Here is an 18,988-nt window from a genome sequence, read left to right on the forward strand (position 1 = left end):
GCTTTGCTCTAGAGTGAGTGGTTTTGAGAGATGTGAAAAAATTGCAAATCATTAACTACTTTTACTGAACATCGGAAATAAATCACAGCATAGCCTAATCAGAACTATACCCTAGAAACTTAATTTGGCATATAAACGCGTGGCCCATTGAGGGAGGAAGGGTGTCCAGGATCTGGAAGATGTGCGGACACCTTAAGGCTAGATTGCTGCAAGTTTGAGTGGTCTGTTCCTTATCCTGCCTGCCTTCTAACAGCTGGTTGGGCCAGGACTGAGCCTATCAAATGCCTTCTCCTGGACCTTTTGAAATGACTTGTGGAGAGTTTAGTGACTGATTATCTGAAGAAGGTAGGTTTGTGAAAACTCTATTTGGACTATCTGAAAACAGAACATGAAAACAAAGCGTAAAAAGGGAAGACAGAAAAAGGTACTATTGCTGCCTGTAATGAGAGCCATTTCTGGTTTTGTGTGGCCGATACTGAGATCTGTCTAATGAATATCCATAAAGTCAAATGTTCCTTAATTCATGACTACATGTTCTCTAACCAAAGTAGGAGAGCTGTGTGCCCCTGCATAGCTCATAGCTATTACAGGTTGTTCTTCCTAAGAGAGGACCTTTAGTTACGCTTTAATTAAACTTATAACTTAACTCTAAAAAGGATACTATTGTGTTTTATTTGCCCTTTCCTCCACACTTTACTCTTTAGTTCTGATCCTATTTTATAATTGTACACTCACTGAAAAGTTAACATTAGTGATACTTTAGAGAAGCAACTTGAAAACACTTGGAAAAGATGAGCTTTCTTTGTGAATTGCATCCACCAGTAAGATAGATCTAGTAAAAGCCTTGCCATTTGCATCTTGGGCCAGCTCTTCCCTGATCTGAGAACATATCAGTTGGTTGCCAGTCAGTCAGTCCTGAAGACATATATACAAATATCACTATCCAGACTATATTTGCATATATGCATCCCATGATACTTAGTGGAAAAAAAGATGAAGGAAATGGGTGTATGGGAAAAATTGGAGGGAGGAAAAGGAAAGGAGAGTGACGTAATTATATTACAATCTCAAAAATAAAAGTATCAAGCTCTCAGTACAGAAAAAAAATGAGTTTTCTCTACTCTCAGAGATGAATTTCTAATGTTTCATGCTCAATATCATAATTCAATACCTGTGAGAAAATGATGGCCTTGAATTTTGATAGTACTTAATTTTTTCAATTCTTAAATTTTAAATTAAGTCTAAAAATAAATCTAAATAAGATCAGAAGTCCCTGTACATTCTGAAACAAACATAACAGAAATGTCTCCAACTCCTTCAAAGTGAAATTTTTCCAGCATAAAAACAAAAAACCAATGACCCAGAAGATCATAGGATTTCAGTGGCAGTAGAGTGACTTTTTAATACACTCTCATTTTACAGAGCTCTAGGAGTAGTATATGGAATTCATACTCTAGGATGAACACTGCTGGTCCCACTGCTAGGCAGAGCACCTGCATCCCCAGTAGTATCAACAGTTTATGTATGTCAACTGGCAACAATTAACCTCAGAGTCTCCTTCCAGATTCTCACAGCACAGAGCATCCCAACCTTAGAATTGCAACCACTCAGGTCCTCATTCAAAGAACCTGAAATTCAAACAAGGCATTTCTACATTAGTCATGGCATATAACTCTTTAGCATGGGTCTGAATTTATTCATATTTCTCAAATTTTACTGTGTTGATATATTTAGAGCCCAATTTCCTTAAGGGAATCTCTTTAAAATTATGAGTGGAATATTATTATTTATATATGCATTCATTTATTCATTCACTCACTGACTTACTCGATTGAAATGAGTCCTGGTGATGCAGAGTACCTCCCTGTGTCCTGATGAGGTGGAGCACCTCCTGTGTTCTGATGAGGTGGAGCACCTCCTGTGTGAAGCAGAACACCTCCAGGTCCCTCTCACTCAGACTCCCTAATCTCTATTAACAACTCATATTTGTGATGCAGAACTTCATGTTTCCTTTCTGGTCTGGGAAATGTCCTTTCTTTTCAGGCATCATGGTATTTGGGACTAATTCTAACCTCACTGTCTTAGGGTTTTACTGCTGTGAACAGAAACCATGACCAAGGCAAGTCTTATAAAAAACAAACAACATTTAATTGGGGCTGGCTTACAGGTTCAGAGGTTCAGTCCATTATCATCAAGGTGGGAGCATGGCAGCATTCAGGTAGGCATGGCACAGGCAGAGCTGAGAGTTCTAACCTTCATTCAAAGGCTGCTAGTGGAAAACTGACTTCCAGGCACCTAGGGTGAGAGTATTAAGCCCATACCTACAATGACACACCTACTCCAACCAGGTCACACCTACTTGAACAAGGCCATACCTCCAAATGGTGCCGTTCCCTCGTCCAAGAATTTAAAAACCATCACACTCACTATCAAGGCATAACAAGATCCCTACTGAAGTCACGTATCTTTTCTAATTTATTGTATTTATTTTAGATTCACCTATTATTTCACAATTTCATTCACATTTATAAAATATTTTGATCATATTCTTATCATCTCATCTCCTTCTCCTCCTACAAAACTCCAGTTTATTTCATTCTCTTTCTAAATTAATGTTCTTTTTTGTGGCCTACTACATTTACTTAGCATTATTAATTAAATAGCATAGATATAGATATATAGAGATACATAGATTAGATATAGATGTGCTCCTTTTCTGTATCCTTCACAAATACTGATTAAAGGCTCAGTGGAGCTTTACCCACGAAGGAAGTTGATAGCTCTGATCCTGTGAATGAAGTCACTGCTGCTAGGAGTACATGAGTTTAACAGGCATGTTGTGTACAGAAGAGAGTGCTTCATGACACTCTGCATCCTCTAGCTCCTACATGTTTCAGCCCCTCTTCTGTGATGTTCACTGAGTGCTGCAGGAGGAGATATAGACATCCTGTGTCCTGATCACTCAATAATTACTCATACTCAGCACTCTGACCAGTTATAACCAGCATTAATCACCACCCACTGCAAATAGCTCGTTCTCTGACAAAGGCAGAGTAACGCTGATGGCATAGTTGGCTTCTGTCTGGACACTTGTATTCTTTCCCTGCCACTGCCATGTCCTCTATGATGAGACATCTGAGATCTTATTTCTTTCTTCTATCTCAATAAGACAAGAACTAAACTCTTTCAAGTTCATGAAATTAGGCTTCCCTCTGTCTTCTAGGTTTCATAGCTATTCAGAATGTCCTAACATGTTAGGACACATAAAAGTTTTCTGATATTATGTCACTGTGTATATTCAAAGATCACCTAACAATTAAAGGATTAGTTTTATATTGTTTAAAGTATACTACCCAGAAAGGAAAACAAGAAAACATTTTTGTGTCTATTCATCAAAAACCAAGGAAGGCACCAGTTTATCAGAGAAGATGGCTTAGTGTCCCCCAAATAATCATTTAGGCATTGCCCAATTAGGTCAACAAAACCATCTAAGCCAGAAGTGATGGAATTGTACACAAATAAATTCATATGAAACTTTGAATTTCTATGCGATTGAAAATTTTTTTCTGAACAGATATCATTGGGAGAAAGAAAGAAGAAAAAACGTCATGCCTACATAGCAATGCCCTCAAATAGCCTTTGCCTACTGTTTAGTTGTGAAAGACCTAGTTATGGTTTATGGGCAGAAGTTTTTCACAGATCCATACTAAGTGAGAATGGCACATGCATTATTCTCCACACTCAGGAGACAAAGAACACACAATATCTTTCTGTTCAAGACCATATGGTCTATGTAGTGAATTTCAAGACAACCAGGACTGTGTAGAGGACCCTGTGCAATACAAGAAACATAGCAACACAGGAACATAATGAAATAGAAAAAAAATAATGGCTTGTAATGTGTCCCAAGTTATGGTGTTAAGAGGTAGTCCTGAGCCAGGCAGTGGTGGCACATGCCTTTAATCCCAGTACTTGCAAAGCAGACGCAGGAGTATTTCTGAGTTCAAGGCCAGCCTGGTCTACAGAGTGAGTTCCAGGACAGCTAGGACTATACAGAGAAACCCTGTCTCGAAAAAACAAAAACAAAAACACAAAACAAAAACCAACCAACCAACAAACAAACAAACAAAAAGAGTTAGTCCTGACTGTGCCACATATCCTAAAGTAGCTTACCTTCAGCCTGCTCTGTATGCCACATAACCTAGACTACTTTCAGCCTGCTCTTTGTGCTACATATCCTAGTCTATTAGTTTAGATTAAGCCTGTGCTCTGTATGCCACATATCCTAGATTACTAGCTTAGGTTCAGCCTGTGCTCTGTGTGCTGTACATCCTAGTCTACTAGCTTAGATAAAACCTGTGCTCCGTATACTACATATCCTAATCTACTAGCTTAGGTTCTGTCTCTGTATCATTGCTTTTCATTCCTTTTCTAATCACCAGAAACTGTCCCAAATCACATTTTCCCTCTTGGACTTCTCAGATTCTGACAATGTTTTATACTGTTTTAAACTCTTCTCAATAATGAACAAGTTACATTAATGCCATTGTTATCCTAACTTTGGCTCTCTTAGTTGAAGAAGTTTGCTTGAAAATGAGCTGGTGGTAAATAGGGCTATCAGAAGTGTTAGAAAATTTGAAGTGTTAGAAAATTTAGGAGGCTATAAATTCCTACGGTATGAGAAATGCAGCTGTGAGGATTGGCTTGAAGAACAAAGCAAGTCTGCAGCAGTACATAGAGACATGATTGGGGGGTTAGAAATGTAAATATGACCATAGTGTCAGTATATGACAGCCATGTGTTAGACCTGCAGACTCAGAGTTTTCTTGTCCAAAGGAAAGAGTTGTCAATGGGAAAAAGCAATATACACATTTTATGAAAAGAGTTCAAATAATTAAAGAACAAAGTAAAGAAATGGGGACAGTTATGAGGAAATAGTAGGTGATGATCTGACAAGGAAGTGCATTGCACTTAGTATATTCTATTAAATTGAGCAACTAATCTCATATAAGTATTAATTACTTTCCTATTGCTGGGAAGGGATACCATGTCCAAGGTAACTTATAGAAGAATTTGCTCATTGGGTAATAAAAGTTTCAGAGAATTAGAGTCAACGACCATCATAATAGGAAGCATGAAAGCAAGTAGGCTGGCAAGGTGCTGAAGCAATAGCTTAGAGCTTACAAACATTCAAAATGTAAGCATAAGGGACCTGTGTTTCAAACAACCACAATATGTGAATTTGTATAAAAGCTTAAGTTAAATGAAGTATAATATAGATAAAATGCAGTAAAAGACTCCTTGAGTTCGTCATAAAACCAAGTACTAATGAAAATAAATGAGATACCTTAAAAGTGTATTATATTTAAAATATTATTGGTAGAAACTATTTTTGCTTCCCTGAACATTATCTATTACTTGTTACTACAGTGCTAACCTCATCACAAATTAACTCATAATAATAAAAATTGTCAGTAGTTTTATTGTGTGTGGCATCAAGTAAGACATTGTTCTTCCTATGTGGCAGTTCAAAACATAACTTAGAAGGACTATTATTTTCTTTTTTAACTTCATGTGTGTCTGTGGTTTATCAAGAATTTTAATATCCCAAAGGTCAAAGATACATGGCCCATTGATATGCAGGTCCTGATATTTATATATTGTAATGTGTTGGGACCCATATTTCTTTCAGCAACATCATCTAGTTAGAAAGGGCAAAGTATACAGAATTATGAATAAGTTTATCTCTTTTATTCCTACTTTTTATCTGAAGAAAAGAGTGAAAAATGCATTAAGTATTTTAGAGCAGAGGAGAGTGAACTGCTCTCTTATTCTTTGAGGCTGACACTAACTACTTGATATTAAGGACTCTTATTTTCATTATTTCAATAATTATTGCTTAATTTGAAACAAGTTCCCCTTTATTCTAGGCTGCAGCAGCAGCTATGATCATTAGGGAATGATTAGAAATGGCCTAGAATCTTCATTCTTCTGCATTGCTTTTACACATTCTTTACACATTCTTCTTTAAATAAGAAAGAATCATCTAAGGATTATTTATCCAAATAATTCTCAATAGATATTATTGACTTGTTGACATGAAACATCAAAGCCACACAGACTACTAAAATATGTATTTCTAAGACTTGCATACCTTTGTATCATTAAGCTAGACCCCATAAAATGAGGGCTGGAGATCTGGGACAAAGTAGGTTTAAAGGAAGAGCCAGACTGTGAACACCATAGATGTGCTACACTGGTTTACCATGTGGGCCATTGGCTGTCAGGTGGTCAGGTTCCCTCTGCCAGGTCCATTTTGAAAGGTGCTTTTTGGAAATATAGAACACTGTTTCACAAAAGATGGAATTATCACAAAGTCAGATGGAATTATCACAAACTCAGCTCTCTAAGAACAGTACCTACTAGCATGCACCCAGCAAACTTTTGTTTATTTGTTTTATTATATTATGTTATTTTTTGTTTGAATTTCACCTATTATTATCATCATCACTATTGCTATCACTGTCACAATTAATATCATCATTATATACTGCATATGTCTGTTTGTATCCTGAAAAAGTGAACTTTACAGTGTGGATTTGGATGGTTTGGGAAGCAGGAAAGATCAGGGAAAAGACGGGGGAAGTAAACCATAATCAAAATATATTGTAATAAAAAAATCTATTTTTAATAAAGAAATAAAAGAAAGAAACATTGTAAATAACATTTTTAAAAAGTAATTTTCTGGCTTGAGACAGTTTTTCGTTCTAGGAAATCTATGGCAATATCAGCTCAAATCTATTAAGATATAAATATAATTCTTAAAAAGCTTATAAAACTTGTGGTGAGAGCACACTTTCAATTTAAGTCTTGCTTCTTCTCCTTTACCAATTTGACCCCAAGAAACATTTCATTTTATCTAAATCCCAATTCATCATTAAAAGATCACAGTTGTTTTCAAAAATGACTTATCAATATGTTTTATAAATTCTGAAATGACAAAATATTTTTAGCAATGTCAGATCTATATAATTATTATCTATCCTTAGTATATTACTATTTACAAACAATAACACTGAATCATGCCAAATATTATTTAAACATTCTCTCCAGTCATCTTTGGTTTGCTCCACTATTTTCAGTTTTAAATAACACTGAAATACTCATCTTACTACATTTGTATGTAGGAGCTACCTGTGGTTACTAAAACTTTAAGTATACTTGTATAATTAATATTCTTAACCATGAACAAAATATTTTTGAAAAAAATGTGTACTTTTGACCATGTCCCTGTCCACACCGAAGCCTTCCTCACCAGAGGCCAAGCCAGATCCTTGAAAACCAGGTAAGCCACCACCTCCTCCATCACCCCCACAACTCCACTCCCACCTACACCCCAACCCACCTACACTGCCATCCCCCATCTACTCGCCCACTCCTCAACACATGCACTCATCTACACTCCTGCTAAATGATAATCAAAACACAAAATGTACAAAAGAACAACAAAAATTATTAAAAGCTGCAAAGGAAAAAGGCCAGATAGTATATAAAGCCAGACATTTAGAATTGCACCAGAGTTTTCAATAAAGCCTTAAAAGCTCTAAGGCTCTGGGTAAATGTCTTGTAGACTCTAAGAGATCACAGATGCCAGGCCAGACTACAATCTTCAGCAAAATTTTCAATCACCATAGATGGAGAAAACAAGATATTTAATGGCAAAATCAAATTTAAACAGTATCTATCCACAAAATCAACTCTATGGAAAGTAGTATAAGGACAACTCCTACCCAAGGAGTTTAACTACACATGAAAATGTGGGCAAAAAATAATGTCACACCAACATAACCCAAAGAAGGAACACATACACACACAAAACCAATATCACTACCAATTACAACAAAATATCAAGAATTAACAATAATTGGTCATTAGTATGTCTCAAAATCAGTGGACTCAGTTCTCTAATAAAAAGACCTAGGATAAAAGAATGGATGTAAAATCAGGATCCATTATTCTGTTGTATACAAGAAATACACCTCAATATCAAAGATAAATATTACCTCTGAATAAAAGATTGGAAAAAGACTTTGCAAGCAAATGACACAAGAAGCAAGCTGGTATATCTCCTCTAATATCTAATAAAATCGATCTCAAACAAAAATTAACCAAAAGAGATAGGGAAAGACACTTAACACTCATTAACCCACTAAGACAACATTTTAATTTTCTACATATATGTTCCCAATGCAAGGGCACCCACATTTGTAAAAGAAACATTACTGCAGTTTAAATCATAACATCAGTCCTCACACATGAATAGGGGGAGACTTCAATATCCTACTCTCACTAATGGACAGATCAACCAGACATAAACTAGTGGAGAAGTAATGGAGCCAACAAATATTATGAATGAAATGGACCTAACAGATAACCACAGAACATTTCACCCAAACACAAAAGGACATACCTTCTTCACAGGACTTCACAGGACATTCTCCAAAATGGATGACATGCTAGATCACAAAGCAGTTCTTAACACAAGAAAATTGGATGTTTACTCTGCATCCTGCCAGACCATTGGAGAAGGAACAGAAAAGCCCTGCTGCCAGTGTGATGACCACGTCCACATAAACATCATTAAACAGCAAGTGGGGCTACACAGCTAAGCAACTATTGCATGAGGGACAAACTAAAGCCTACCTAAGAGCCTAGACATTGGTGACGCAGACAACAACAGCCACTGAGAAACTGCCACTTGGAGGACACACTTGCTTAAATGGGATGCAGGTGGAGGGTATAAAGGGCATTCTTGAGAATTAATAACTAAGTTTGCATTCTCACTTGCTCTCATACTCTGTGTCATTGATTACATGCCTTCTTATCCACTGCTTCAAGGGGCACACCTGGCAGAACTGAGGCAACATCATACAACATGTTAAAGTTGGATTACAACAATGACAAAAACAACAGAGTCTAAAACTCATGAAAACTCAACAACTCTACATGGAATGAATATTGGGTCAAGGCAGAAATACAAAAGATAAAAAGTCTTACTAAAATTTAATGAAAATTAATGCATGACATTTCCAAACTTCTCGGACAAAGCAGTGTTAACAGGAACATTCACAAAATTAAGTGCCTTCATAATAAAAATCAGAGATAGTGAATTCTAGAAACTTAACAGCACACCTGAAAGCTCTAGAACAAAAAAGAAGTATACACATCCAATAGGAAGAAACAGCAGGATTTAGTCAAACTGAGGGCTGAAATCAATAAAATGGAAACAAATAGAACAATACAAAGAATCAATGAAACAAAGACTTGGCTCTTTGAAAAACTCAACAAGATAAACTAACCACTATCCAAATTAATAGACACACAAAGAGTATTCATATTAATAAAATCAGAAACAAGAAGCATGAAATAACAATAGATACCATAACCTTTATTCCTCAAAATTGGAAAATATAAATTAAATGGACAATTTTCTCCTTTGAAAGCACTTACCAAAGTTAAATCAAGATCTGATTAAGAATTTAAATAGAAAAAGAAAATGCAAAATGTAAAAAGATCCTAACTCAAAACATCCAGGCAATCCAGGACACAATGAGAAGACCAAACCTACAGATAATAGGTATAGATGAGAATGAAGATTATCAACTTAAAGGGCCAGTAAATATCTTCAACAAAATTATAGAAGAAAACTTCAATAAAGAAATCTAAAGAAAGGGATGTCCATACACACACAAGAAGCCTACATGACTCCAAATAGACTGGACCAGAAAAGAAATTCCTCCCAAAGCATAATAATCAAAACCCACAATGACTAAATAAGGATAGAATATTAAAAGCAATAAGGGGAAAAGGTCAAGTAACATAAAGGCAGACCTATCAGAATTACACCAGCCTTCTCACCAGAGACTATGAAAGCCAGAAGATCCTGGACAGATATTATACAGACCCTAAGAGAACACAAATGTCAGCCCAGGCTACTATACCCTGCAAAATTCTCAATTACCATAGATGGAGAAACCAAAGTATTCCATGACAAACCAAATTCACACAATATCTTTCCATGAATCCAGCCCTTCAAAGGATAACAAAGGGAAAACTCCAACAGAAGGAAGGAAACTATGCCCTAGAAAAAGCAAGAAAGTAATCCTTCAACAAACCTAAAAGAAGATAGCCGCAACGAACATAATCCCAACTCTAACAACAAAAATAACAGGAAGTAACAATTACTTTTCCTTAATATCTCTTAATATCAATGGACTAAATTTCCCATTAAAAAAGACATAGACTGACAGACTGGCTACATAAATGGAACCCATCATTTTGTCACATACAGGAAACCCACGTCAGGGACAAAGACAGACACTACCTCAAAGTAAAATGCTGGAAAACAATTTTTCAAGCAAATGGTCCAAAGAAAGAAGATGGAGTAGCCATTCTAATATCAAATAAAATTGACTTTTAACCCAAAGTAAAAAAGACAAGAAGGGGCACTTCATACTCATCAAAGGTAAAATCTTACAAGATGAACTCTCAATTTTTAATATCTATGCTCCAAATGCAAGAGCAGCCACATCCATTAAAGAAATGTTAGTAAAGCTCAAAGCACACATTAATAGTGGGAAATTTTAACAACCTACTCTCATCAATGGACACATCCTGGAAACAGAAACTAAATAAAGACACAATGAAACTAACAGAAGTTATGAAACAAATGGATTTAACAGATATCTATAGAACATTTCACCCTAAAACAAAAGGATATACCTTCTTCTCGCCCCTCATGGTAACTTCTTCAAAGTTGACCTTATAACTGGTCAACAAAACAGGCCTCAACAAATACAAAAATATTGAAATTATCCCATGCACCCTATTAGATCACCATGGACTAAGGCTGACCTTCAATAACAACATAAATAATAGAAAGCTAACATTGACATGAAAGCTGAACAAAACTCTAGTCAATGATAACTTGGTCAAAGAAGAAATAAAGAAATTAAAGAATTTTTAGAGTTTAATTAAAATGAAGCCACAACATACCCAAACTCATGGGACACAATGAAAGCAGTCCTAAGAGGAAAACTCATAGCTCTGTGTGCCTCCAAGAAGAAATTAGAGAGAGCACACACTAGCAGCTTGACAGAACACCTAAAATCTCTAGAAAAAATGGAAGCATATTCATCCAAGAGTAGTAGACAGCAGGAAATAAACAAACTCAGGGATGAAATCAGCCAAGTGGAAACAAACAAACAAACAAACAACAACAACAACAGCATCAACAAGCTATACAAAGAATCAACCAAATCAGTAGTTGGTTTTTTGAGAAAGTCAACAAGATAGATAAACCCTTAGCCAGACTAACTATAGGGCATGGGGAGAGTATCCTACTTAACAAAATCAGAAATGAAAAGGGGGACATAACAACAGAACACAAAGAAATCCAAAGCATCATCAGATCCTACTATAAAAGGCTATACTCAACAATCAGGAAAACCTGGATTATATGGACAAATTCCTAGGCAGATACCAGGTACCAAAGTTAAATCAGGATGAGATTAATGATCTATACAGCCCCATTTTCCCTCAAAAAATAGAAGCAGTCATCAATTGTTTCCCAACCAAAAAAAAAAAAAGCCCAGGACCAGAAGGGTTTAGTTCTATTAGACCATCAAAGAAAACTTAATTCCAATTCTCCTCAAACTATTTCACAAAATAGAAACAGAAGGTACTCTACTCAATTCATTCTATGAAGCCACAATTACTCTGATACCTAAACTACACAAGGACCCAACAAAGAAAGAGAACTTCAGACCAATTTTCCTTATGAATATTGATGCAAAATACTCAAGAAAATTCTCACAAACCGAATCCAAGAACACATCAAAATGATCATCCATCGTGACCAAGTAGACTTCATCCCAGGGATGCAGGGATGGTTTAATATATTGAAATCCATCAACGTAATCCACTAAATAAACAAACGCAAAGATAAAAACCATATGATCATCTCATTAGATGCTGAGAAAGCATTTGACAAAATCCAACACCCCTTCATGAAAAAAGTCTTGGAAAGATCAGGAATTCAAGGCCCATACCTAAACATAATAAAAGCAATATACAGCAAACAATAGCTAACATCAAACTAAATGGAGAGAAACTTGAAGCAATCACACTAAAATTAGGGACTAGACAAGGCTGCCCACTTTTTCCCTACCTATTTAATATAGTACTTGAAGTCCTAACTAGAGTAATTAGACAACAAAAGGAGATCAAGGGGTACAAATTGGAAAGGAAGAAGTCAAAATATCACTATTTGCAGATGATATAATAGAATATATAACTTACCATGAAAATTACACCAGAGAACTCCTAAACCTGATAAACAGCTTAAGTACAGTAGCTATATATAAAATTAACTCAAACTAATCAGTGGCCTTTCTCTAATCAAAGGGTAAACAGGCTGACAATGAAATTAGGGAAACAACACCCTTCACAATAGTCACAAATAATATAAAATACCTCAGTGTGACTCTAACTAAGCAAGTGAAAGATCTCTAAGATAAGAATTTCAAGTCTCTGAAGAAAGAAATTGAAAAAGATCTCAGAAGATGGAAAGATCTCCCATGCTCATGAATTGGCAGGATCAATATATTAAAAATGGCTACCTTGCCAAAAGCAATCTAAGATTCAATGCAATCCCCATCAAAAGTCCAACTCAATTGTTCACTGAGTTAGAAACTACAATTTGGAAATTCACCTGGAATAACAAAAAACTTAGGATAGCAAAAACTATTCTAAAGAATAAAAGAACCTCTGGTAGAATCACCATCTCTGACCTCAAGTTGTACTACAAAGAAATCGTAATTAAAAACTGCATGGTATTAGTACAGAAACAGGCAGGTAGATCTATGGAATAGAATTGAAGACCTGGAAATGAACCCACACACCTATGGTCACTTCGTCATCTTTGACAGGGGAGCTAAAACCATCCAGTGGAAAAAAGGCAGCATTTTCAACAAATGGTGCTGGCTCACCTGGCCATTATTATGTAGAAGAATTCGAATTGATTCGTCCTTATCTCCTTGTACAAAGTTCAAGTCTAAGTGGATAAAGGAACTTCACATAAAACCAGAGACTCTGAAACTTATAGAGGAGAAAGTGGTGAAAAGCCTTGAATATATTGATACAGGGGAAATTTTCCTGAACAGAACAGCAATGGCTTGGGCTGTAAGATTGAGAATTGACAAATGGGACCTTATAAAATTGCAAAGTTTTTGTAAGGCAAAAGACACTGTCAATAAGACAAAAAGGCCGCCAAAAGATTTGGAAAGAATCTTTACCAATCCTAAATCAGATGGGGGACTAATATTCAATATATACAAAGAACTCAAGAAGCTGGACTCCAGAAAATCAAATAAATCTATTAAAAAATGAGTTACAGAGCTAAACAAAGAATTCCAAACTGAGGAATTGTGAATGGATGAGAAGAATCTGAATAAATATTCAACATCCTTAATCATCAGGGAAATGCAAATCAAAAGAACCCTGAGATTCCACCTCACACCAGTCAGAATGGCTAAGATCAAAAACTCAAGTGACAGCAGATGCTGGGGAGGACGTGGAGAAAGAGGAACACTCCATTATTGGTGGGATTGCAAGATGGTACAATCATTCTGGAAATCAGTCTGGCAGTTCCTCAGAAAAATTGGACATAGTACTACAGGAAGATCCAGCAATACCTCTCCTGGGAATATACCTAGAAAATGTTCCAACTTGTAATAAGGACATATGCTCCACTATGTTCATAGCAGTCTTATTTATAATAGCCAGAAGCTGGAAAGAATCCAGATGTCCCTCAACAGAAGAATGGATACAGAAAATGTGGTACATTTACACAATTTAATACTACTCAGCTATTAAAAACAATGAATTTATGAAATTCTTAGGCAAATGGATGGATCTGGAAGATATCATCCTGAGTGAGGTAACCCAATCACAAAAGAACACACATCAAATGCACTCACTGATAAGTGAATATTATCCCAGAAACTTAGAATACCGAAAATACAATTTGCAGAACACATGAAACTCAAGAAGAAGGAAGACCAAAGTGTGGATCCTACATTCCTTCTTAGAATGGGGAACAAAATACACCTGGAAGGAGTTACAGAGTCAAAGTTGGTAGCAAAACCTGAAGGAAGGACCATGAAGAGACTGCCCCACTCAGGGATCCACCCCATAAACAACCACCAAACCCAGACACTAGGCAGATGCCAACAAGAGCCTGCTGATAGGAACCTGATATAGCTGTCTCCTATGAGGCTTTGCCAGTGCCTGGCAAGTACAGAAGTGGATGCTCACAGTCATCTATTAGATGGAGCACAGGGTCCCGAATGAAGGAGCCAGAGTTATTCTTAGGGAGTTGAAGGGATCTGAAGCCCCCATAGAAGGAACATCAATATGAACCTATTAGTATCTTCAGAGCTCCTTGGAACTATACTACCAATCAAAGAAAATGTATGGTGGAACTTGTGGCTCTAGCTATATATGTAGCAGAGGATGGCCTCATTGATCATCAATGGGAGGAGAGGACCTTGGTCCTGTGAAGGCTCTATGCCCCAGTATAGGGGAATGCCAGGACCAGGATTGGGAGTGGGTCAGTTGGGGAGCATGGGGAGAGGGGAAGGGATAGGGTATTTTCAGAAGGAAAACCAGGAAATAGGATAACATTTTAAATATAAATAAAGAAAATATCTAATAAAAAAGTATTTAAATAGACCTATAACCCCCAAGGACATAGAAATAGTCAATAAATTCTCCCTCAAATAAAATAGCCAAGGGACAGGTGGTTTTACTGCAGAATAATTCTACCAGACCTTCAAAGAAGAGATACTACTGATATTTGTAGGGAGTTCATTTTGATGCTTTTATTTAATTGGGAAACTGTGTTTACTGATGCAAAAGGCCCTTGCCCTCAATTCACTTTTGATTTATCAATAAGATTGCCAGTAGCCAATGGCTAGCATGGGGTGAGAATCTGATAGTTGCATGTGTAAGACACAGTGAGAATCAGGAGGAATGAGGGAGTAGAAGGGGACTTGGTAGCTTAGGAAATAAAGCCAACCATCCATGTGAGATATTGGGATACTGGCCACTGACCACTTTCCAGACTAAGATTTAGGGGTGCCCAGTCACTGAGTTAGCCAAGGCATTTTATGAGTAACTGATGTGTGTGTATGTGTATGTGCATGTGGTGTGTGTGTGTGTGTGTGTGTGTGTGTGTGCATGTGGTGTGTGTGTGTGTGTGTGTGTGTGTGTGTGTGTTTCTTTTCTACTCACAGATCTGAGATAGCTCCAAGGTTGTTGGATGCATGCAACCTTCCAGGAGTACTAAGTGGGCAGTCAAACCACCTACACCAAATACTCCTCAAACTATTCCACAAGATAGAAACAGAAGGATCATTTCCTACTTTTTTTTTTTTTTATGAGGCCACGGGCAACCTAATACCCAAACCACAAAAAGACTCTAATACTCAACAATGAAAAGGAATTACAGATCAATTTCCCTCAAGAACATAAACTCAAAAACAATAAATTATTGCAAACTGAATGCAATAACACACCAAAAAGATAATTTACAGTGATCAAGTAGGTTTCAGTTGCAGGATGATACAACATACAGAAATCTGTCAATGTAATCCACCATATAAACAAACAAATTAAAAAAAATAAAATGAAAACAAAAACACATGATCATCTTACTAGATGCTGAAAAAAGCCTTTCACAGAAAGGCACCAGCACACCTTCATAAGAAAAGTTTTAGAGACATCAGGGATACAAAGGACATACCTAAATATAATAAATTTACAGAATAAACTTACAGCAAGTCTATAGCAAACATCAAATTAAATAAAGAGAAACTCAAACCAATTCCACTTCAACCAAAGACAAGACAAGGGCTGTCCACTCTCTTCTCATCTATTCAACATAGTACATGAAGTCCTAGCTAGAGAAATAAGGCAAATGAAGTAGATCAAGGGAATACAGATTGAAAAGAAATAAGTCAAAATATCACTGTTCACAGGTTATGTGATAGTATATATACTGACCCCCCAAATTCTACCAGGGAACACCTAAACCAGATAAACACTTTCAGCAAAGTGGCTAGATACATGATTTTAAAAAACCAGTAGCACTCTTATATATAAAAGACAAAGGAGCTGAGAAATAAATGAGGGAAACATCACCCTTCACAATAGCCACAAATAATATAAAATATCTGAGGTTAATGCCAACCAAGCAAGTGAAAGACCTGTATGATGAAAACTTCAAGTCTCTGAAGAACAAAATTGGAGAAAATATTTCATCTTATCAATCAGCATTTTAAAATGGCCATCCTACCAAAAGCAATCTTCAGATTGAACTCAATCCACATCAAAATTCCAACACAATTCTTTAAACACCCTGAAAGAACAAACAGTTAAAACAAGCCTGTACAATAGAAGAACTTCCATAGGTATCAGAATTCCTGATTTCAAATTGCACTTCAGAGCTATAGTAATAGAGCTGCATTTTATTGGCATAAAACCAGAAAGGTTGTCAGTAGAATTGAAAAAGTCACAGATATAAATCCACAATCTGAGTTTTGATAAAGAAGCCAAAGCTATAAAATTTTAAAAATAAAGCATCTTAAACAAATGGTGCTGTTATACCTGGTTGCTGGTATGTAGAAGAATCCAAATAAATCCATATCTATCACTTTGCAAACAGCCCAAACCCAAGTAGATTAAAAACCTCAACATAAAACCAGATACACTGAACCTGATACAAGATAGAGTGGGGAATAGTTTTGAATGCATTGGCACATGAGACAACTTCCCGAACAAAACACCAATAGCACAGGCACTAACTTCAAAAATTAATAAAAGGGATATTATGAAACTAAAAAGCTTCTGTAAGGCTCAAAACAACGTTGGTCTCAGAGAATAGACAAAATATTTAGATGACAGTTTGGTACATATTCATTTAGCAAAACAATGTTATCAAATTCCTCTGAGTTGACCTGTGCAGTCATAGGTTTTTGACCAGATTTACAGTGTCAAGCATGTATTTTACTCCATGGAACATGCCTTAATTAGATAGTAGTTGGTTACCCCATAACAGTTATATCACTATTGCATTAGTAGATAAGTGTGTATTTCTTTTCTTTTTCTTTCTTCTTCTTCTTCTTCTTCTTCTTCTTCTTCTTCTTCTTCTTCTTCTTCTTCTTCTTCTTCTTCTTCTTCTTCTTCTTCTTCTTCTTCTTCTTTTTTGTTTTTTTTTTTTGTTGTTTTTTTTGGGGGGGTTGGGATTTTGGTTTTGAGTTTTGGTTTTGGTTTTTGGTTTTTGGTTTTTGGTTTTTGGTTTTTGGTTGTTTTTGGTTTAAGACAGGGTTTCTCTGTATAGCTCTGGCTGTCCTGGAACTCACTCTGTATACCAGGCTGGCATTGAACTCAGAAATCCACCTACCTCTGCCTCCCAAGTGCTAGGATTAAAGGCATGTGCCACCACTGCCCAGCTCTTTGTATTTTTTAAAAATAATCAACTGACTATAAAATATGAAATGAAATCCAAAGAATTTCATTTACTCAAAATGTTAAAAATACAATTTAAAATAATTTTAAGCCTTATTTTCCACCTACAGTAACAAGATAACTATATAAGGCAAAAAAGAGAAAGAGAGAGAAGGGAAGAAAGAAAGGAAAGAAAAAAGGAAAGAAAAATGAAGTAGAATCAACCCTGAAATAGATTCACATATCAACTATCACTTCACTTGCATCAAAGATGCTGAAGCACTTGAGGATGAGAACTATACTCAATAAATCAGGCTAAAGCACCATACATGGAAAGTATCATTTCAACCTGGACTGCACATCTGAGGCACAATTTAACTCAAAATTGATTTCATAACAAAAACTTTAAGTGCAAATATCTAGAAGAAAATATAAAAGAAGAGCTAGGTGGTGATTTCTTATATGTGGTGTAGAGTGTGCACAAACTTGAAATATGGGATTCTGTAACTGAGTGGAGGAATGTTCAACCACTACATATACTAGGACCTGAGGTTTATCCTACAACATTTCAAAAACAAAATTATTTTTTGTTACTAATTAAATTAATTTTTCATTTTCTAAGTATATTGCTTTTGAATTGGAGAAGAAAAAGAAAGAATTTCTATGAATAATGGAGGTGCTGACTGTCTTAACTGTGATCATAACCAATTGATTGGAAATAAAATGAAAACTTTTTCTACAGGCTACAAGAATACTTGGAAAACAAATCTGATTATTATACAGACTGTATAAGAATCCTCCATATTATAAAGTCAGACCAAGTATGTATAGGCATGTGTGTGTATGTAGGATAAAGACCCAAATTGAATACATCCTTTAATACATAAAATGTATGTGAGTGGACATCAGGAAAAGAGTTAACAATTGGTACTGAGGCCAATCTGCCATCTACACTCAGGAGCTGAGGCTGTCCCACAGCCTGCTGTTCATAGGTCCCACCAGGAGAGAGATGTTCTTTAAGGAGTGCTTTCACTCTGATGCTCAGAGGTGAGATAGCCACTTTCCATACAATAACTGTCTGGAGCAGGGTAACAAGGAACACGTAGGGCACAGGAACAGTAGAGCTGCTGGAACAGGATCCTTCCAGTCACCATATGCACCTAGAGCTTGGGCTGAAACACACCCCTCTGTATACAAGTTTCACCAGGAGAGAGTTGGTCTCCCAGGAATGCTGTCACAGGTTGACAGACACATAGAAAGGAAAAGCTCCAACCAGAGACAGCAAGACGATCTAACACCAGAGATAACCAGATGGCAAGAGGCAAATACAAGAATGTTACCAACAGAAACCAAGGCTACTTAGCATCACCAGAACCCAGCTCTCCCAACACAGCAAGTTCTAGATACTATATCATGCAAG

General features: G+C 36.3%; 1 long non-coding RNA gene across 4 annotated transcripts in view; it reads right to left on the reverse strand.

Annotated features, from left to right (window-relative positions):
• Gm34196 overlaps positions 1-18,988 on the reverse strand; it is a 332,426-nt gene that overhangs the window by 126,463 nt on the left and 186,975 nt on the right. The window lies entirely within an intron of this gene.

The sequence above is a fragment of the Mus musculus genome, chromosome 13 (assembly GCF_000001635.26).
Source record: "Mus musculus strain C57BL/6J chromosome 13, GRCm38.p6 C57BL/6J".
NCBI lineage: Eukaryota > Metazoa > Chordata > Mammalia > Rodentia > Muridae > Mus > Mus musculus.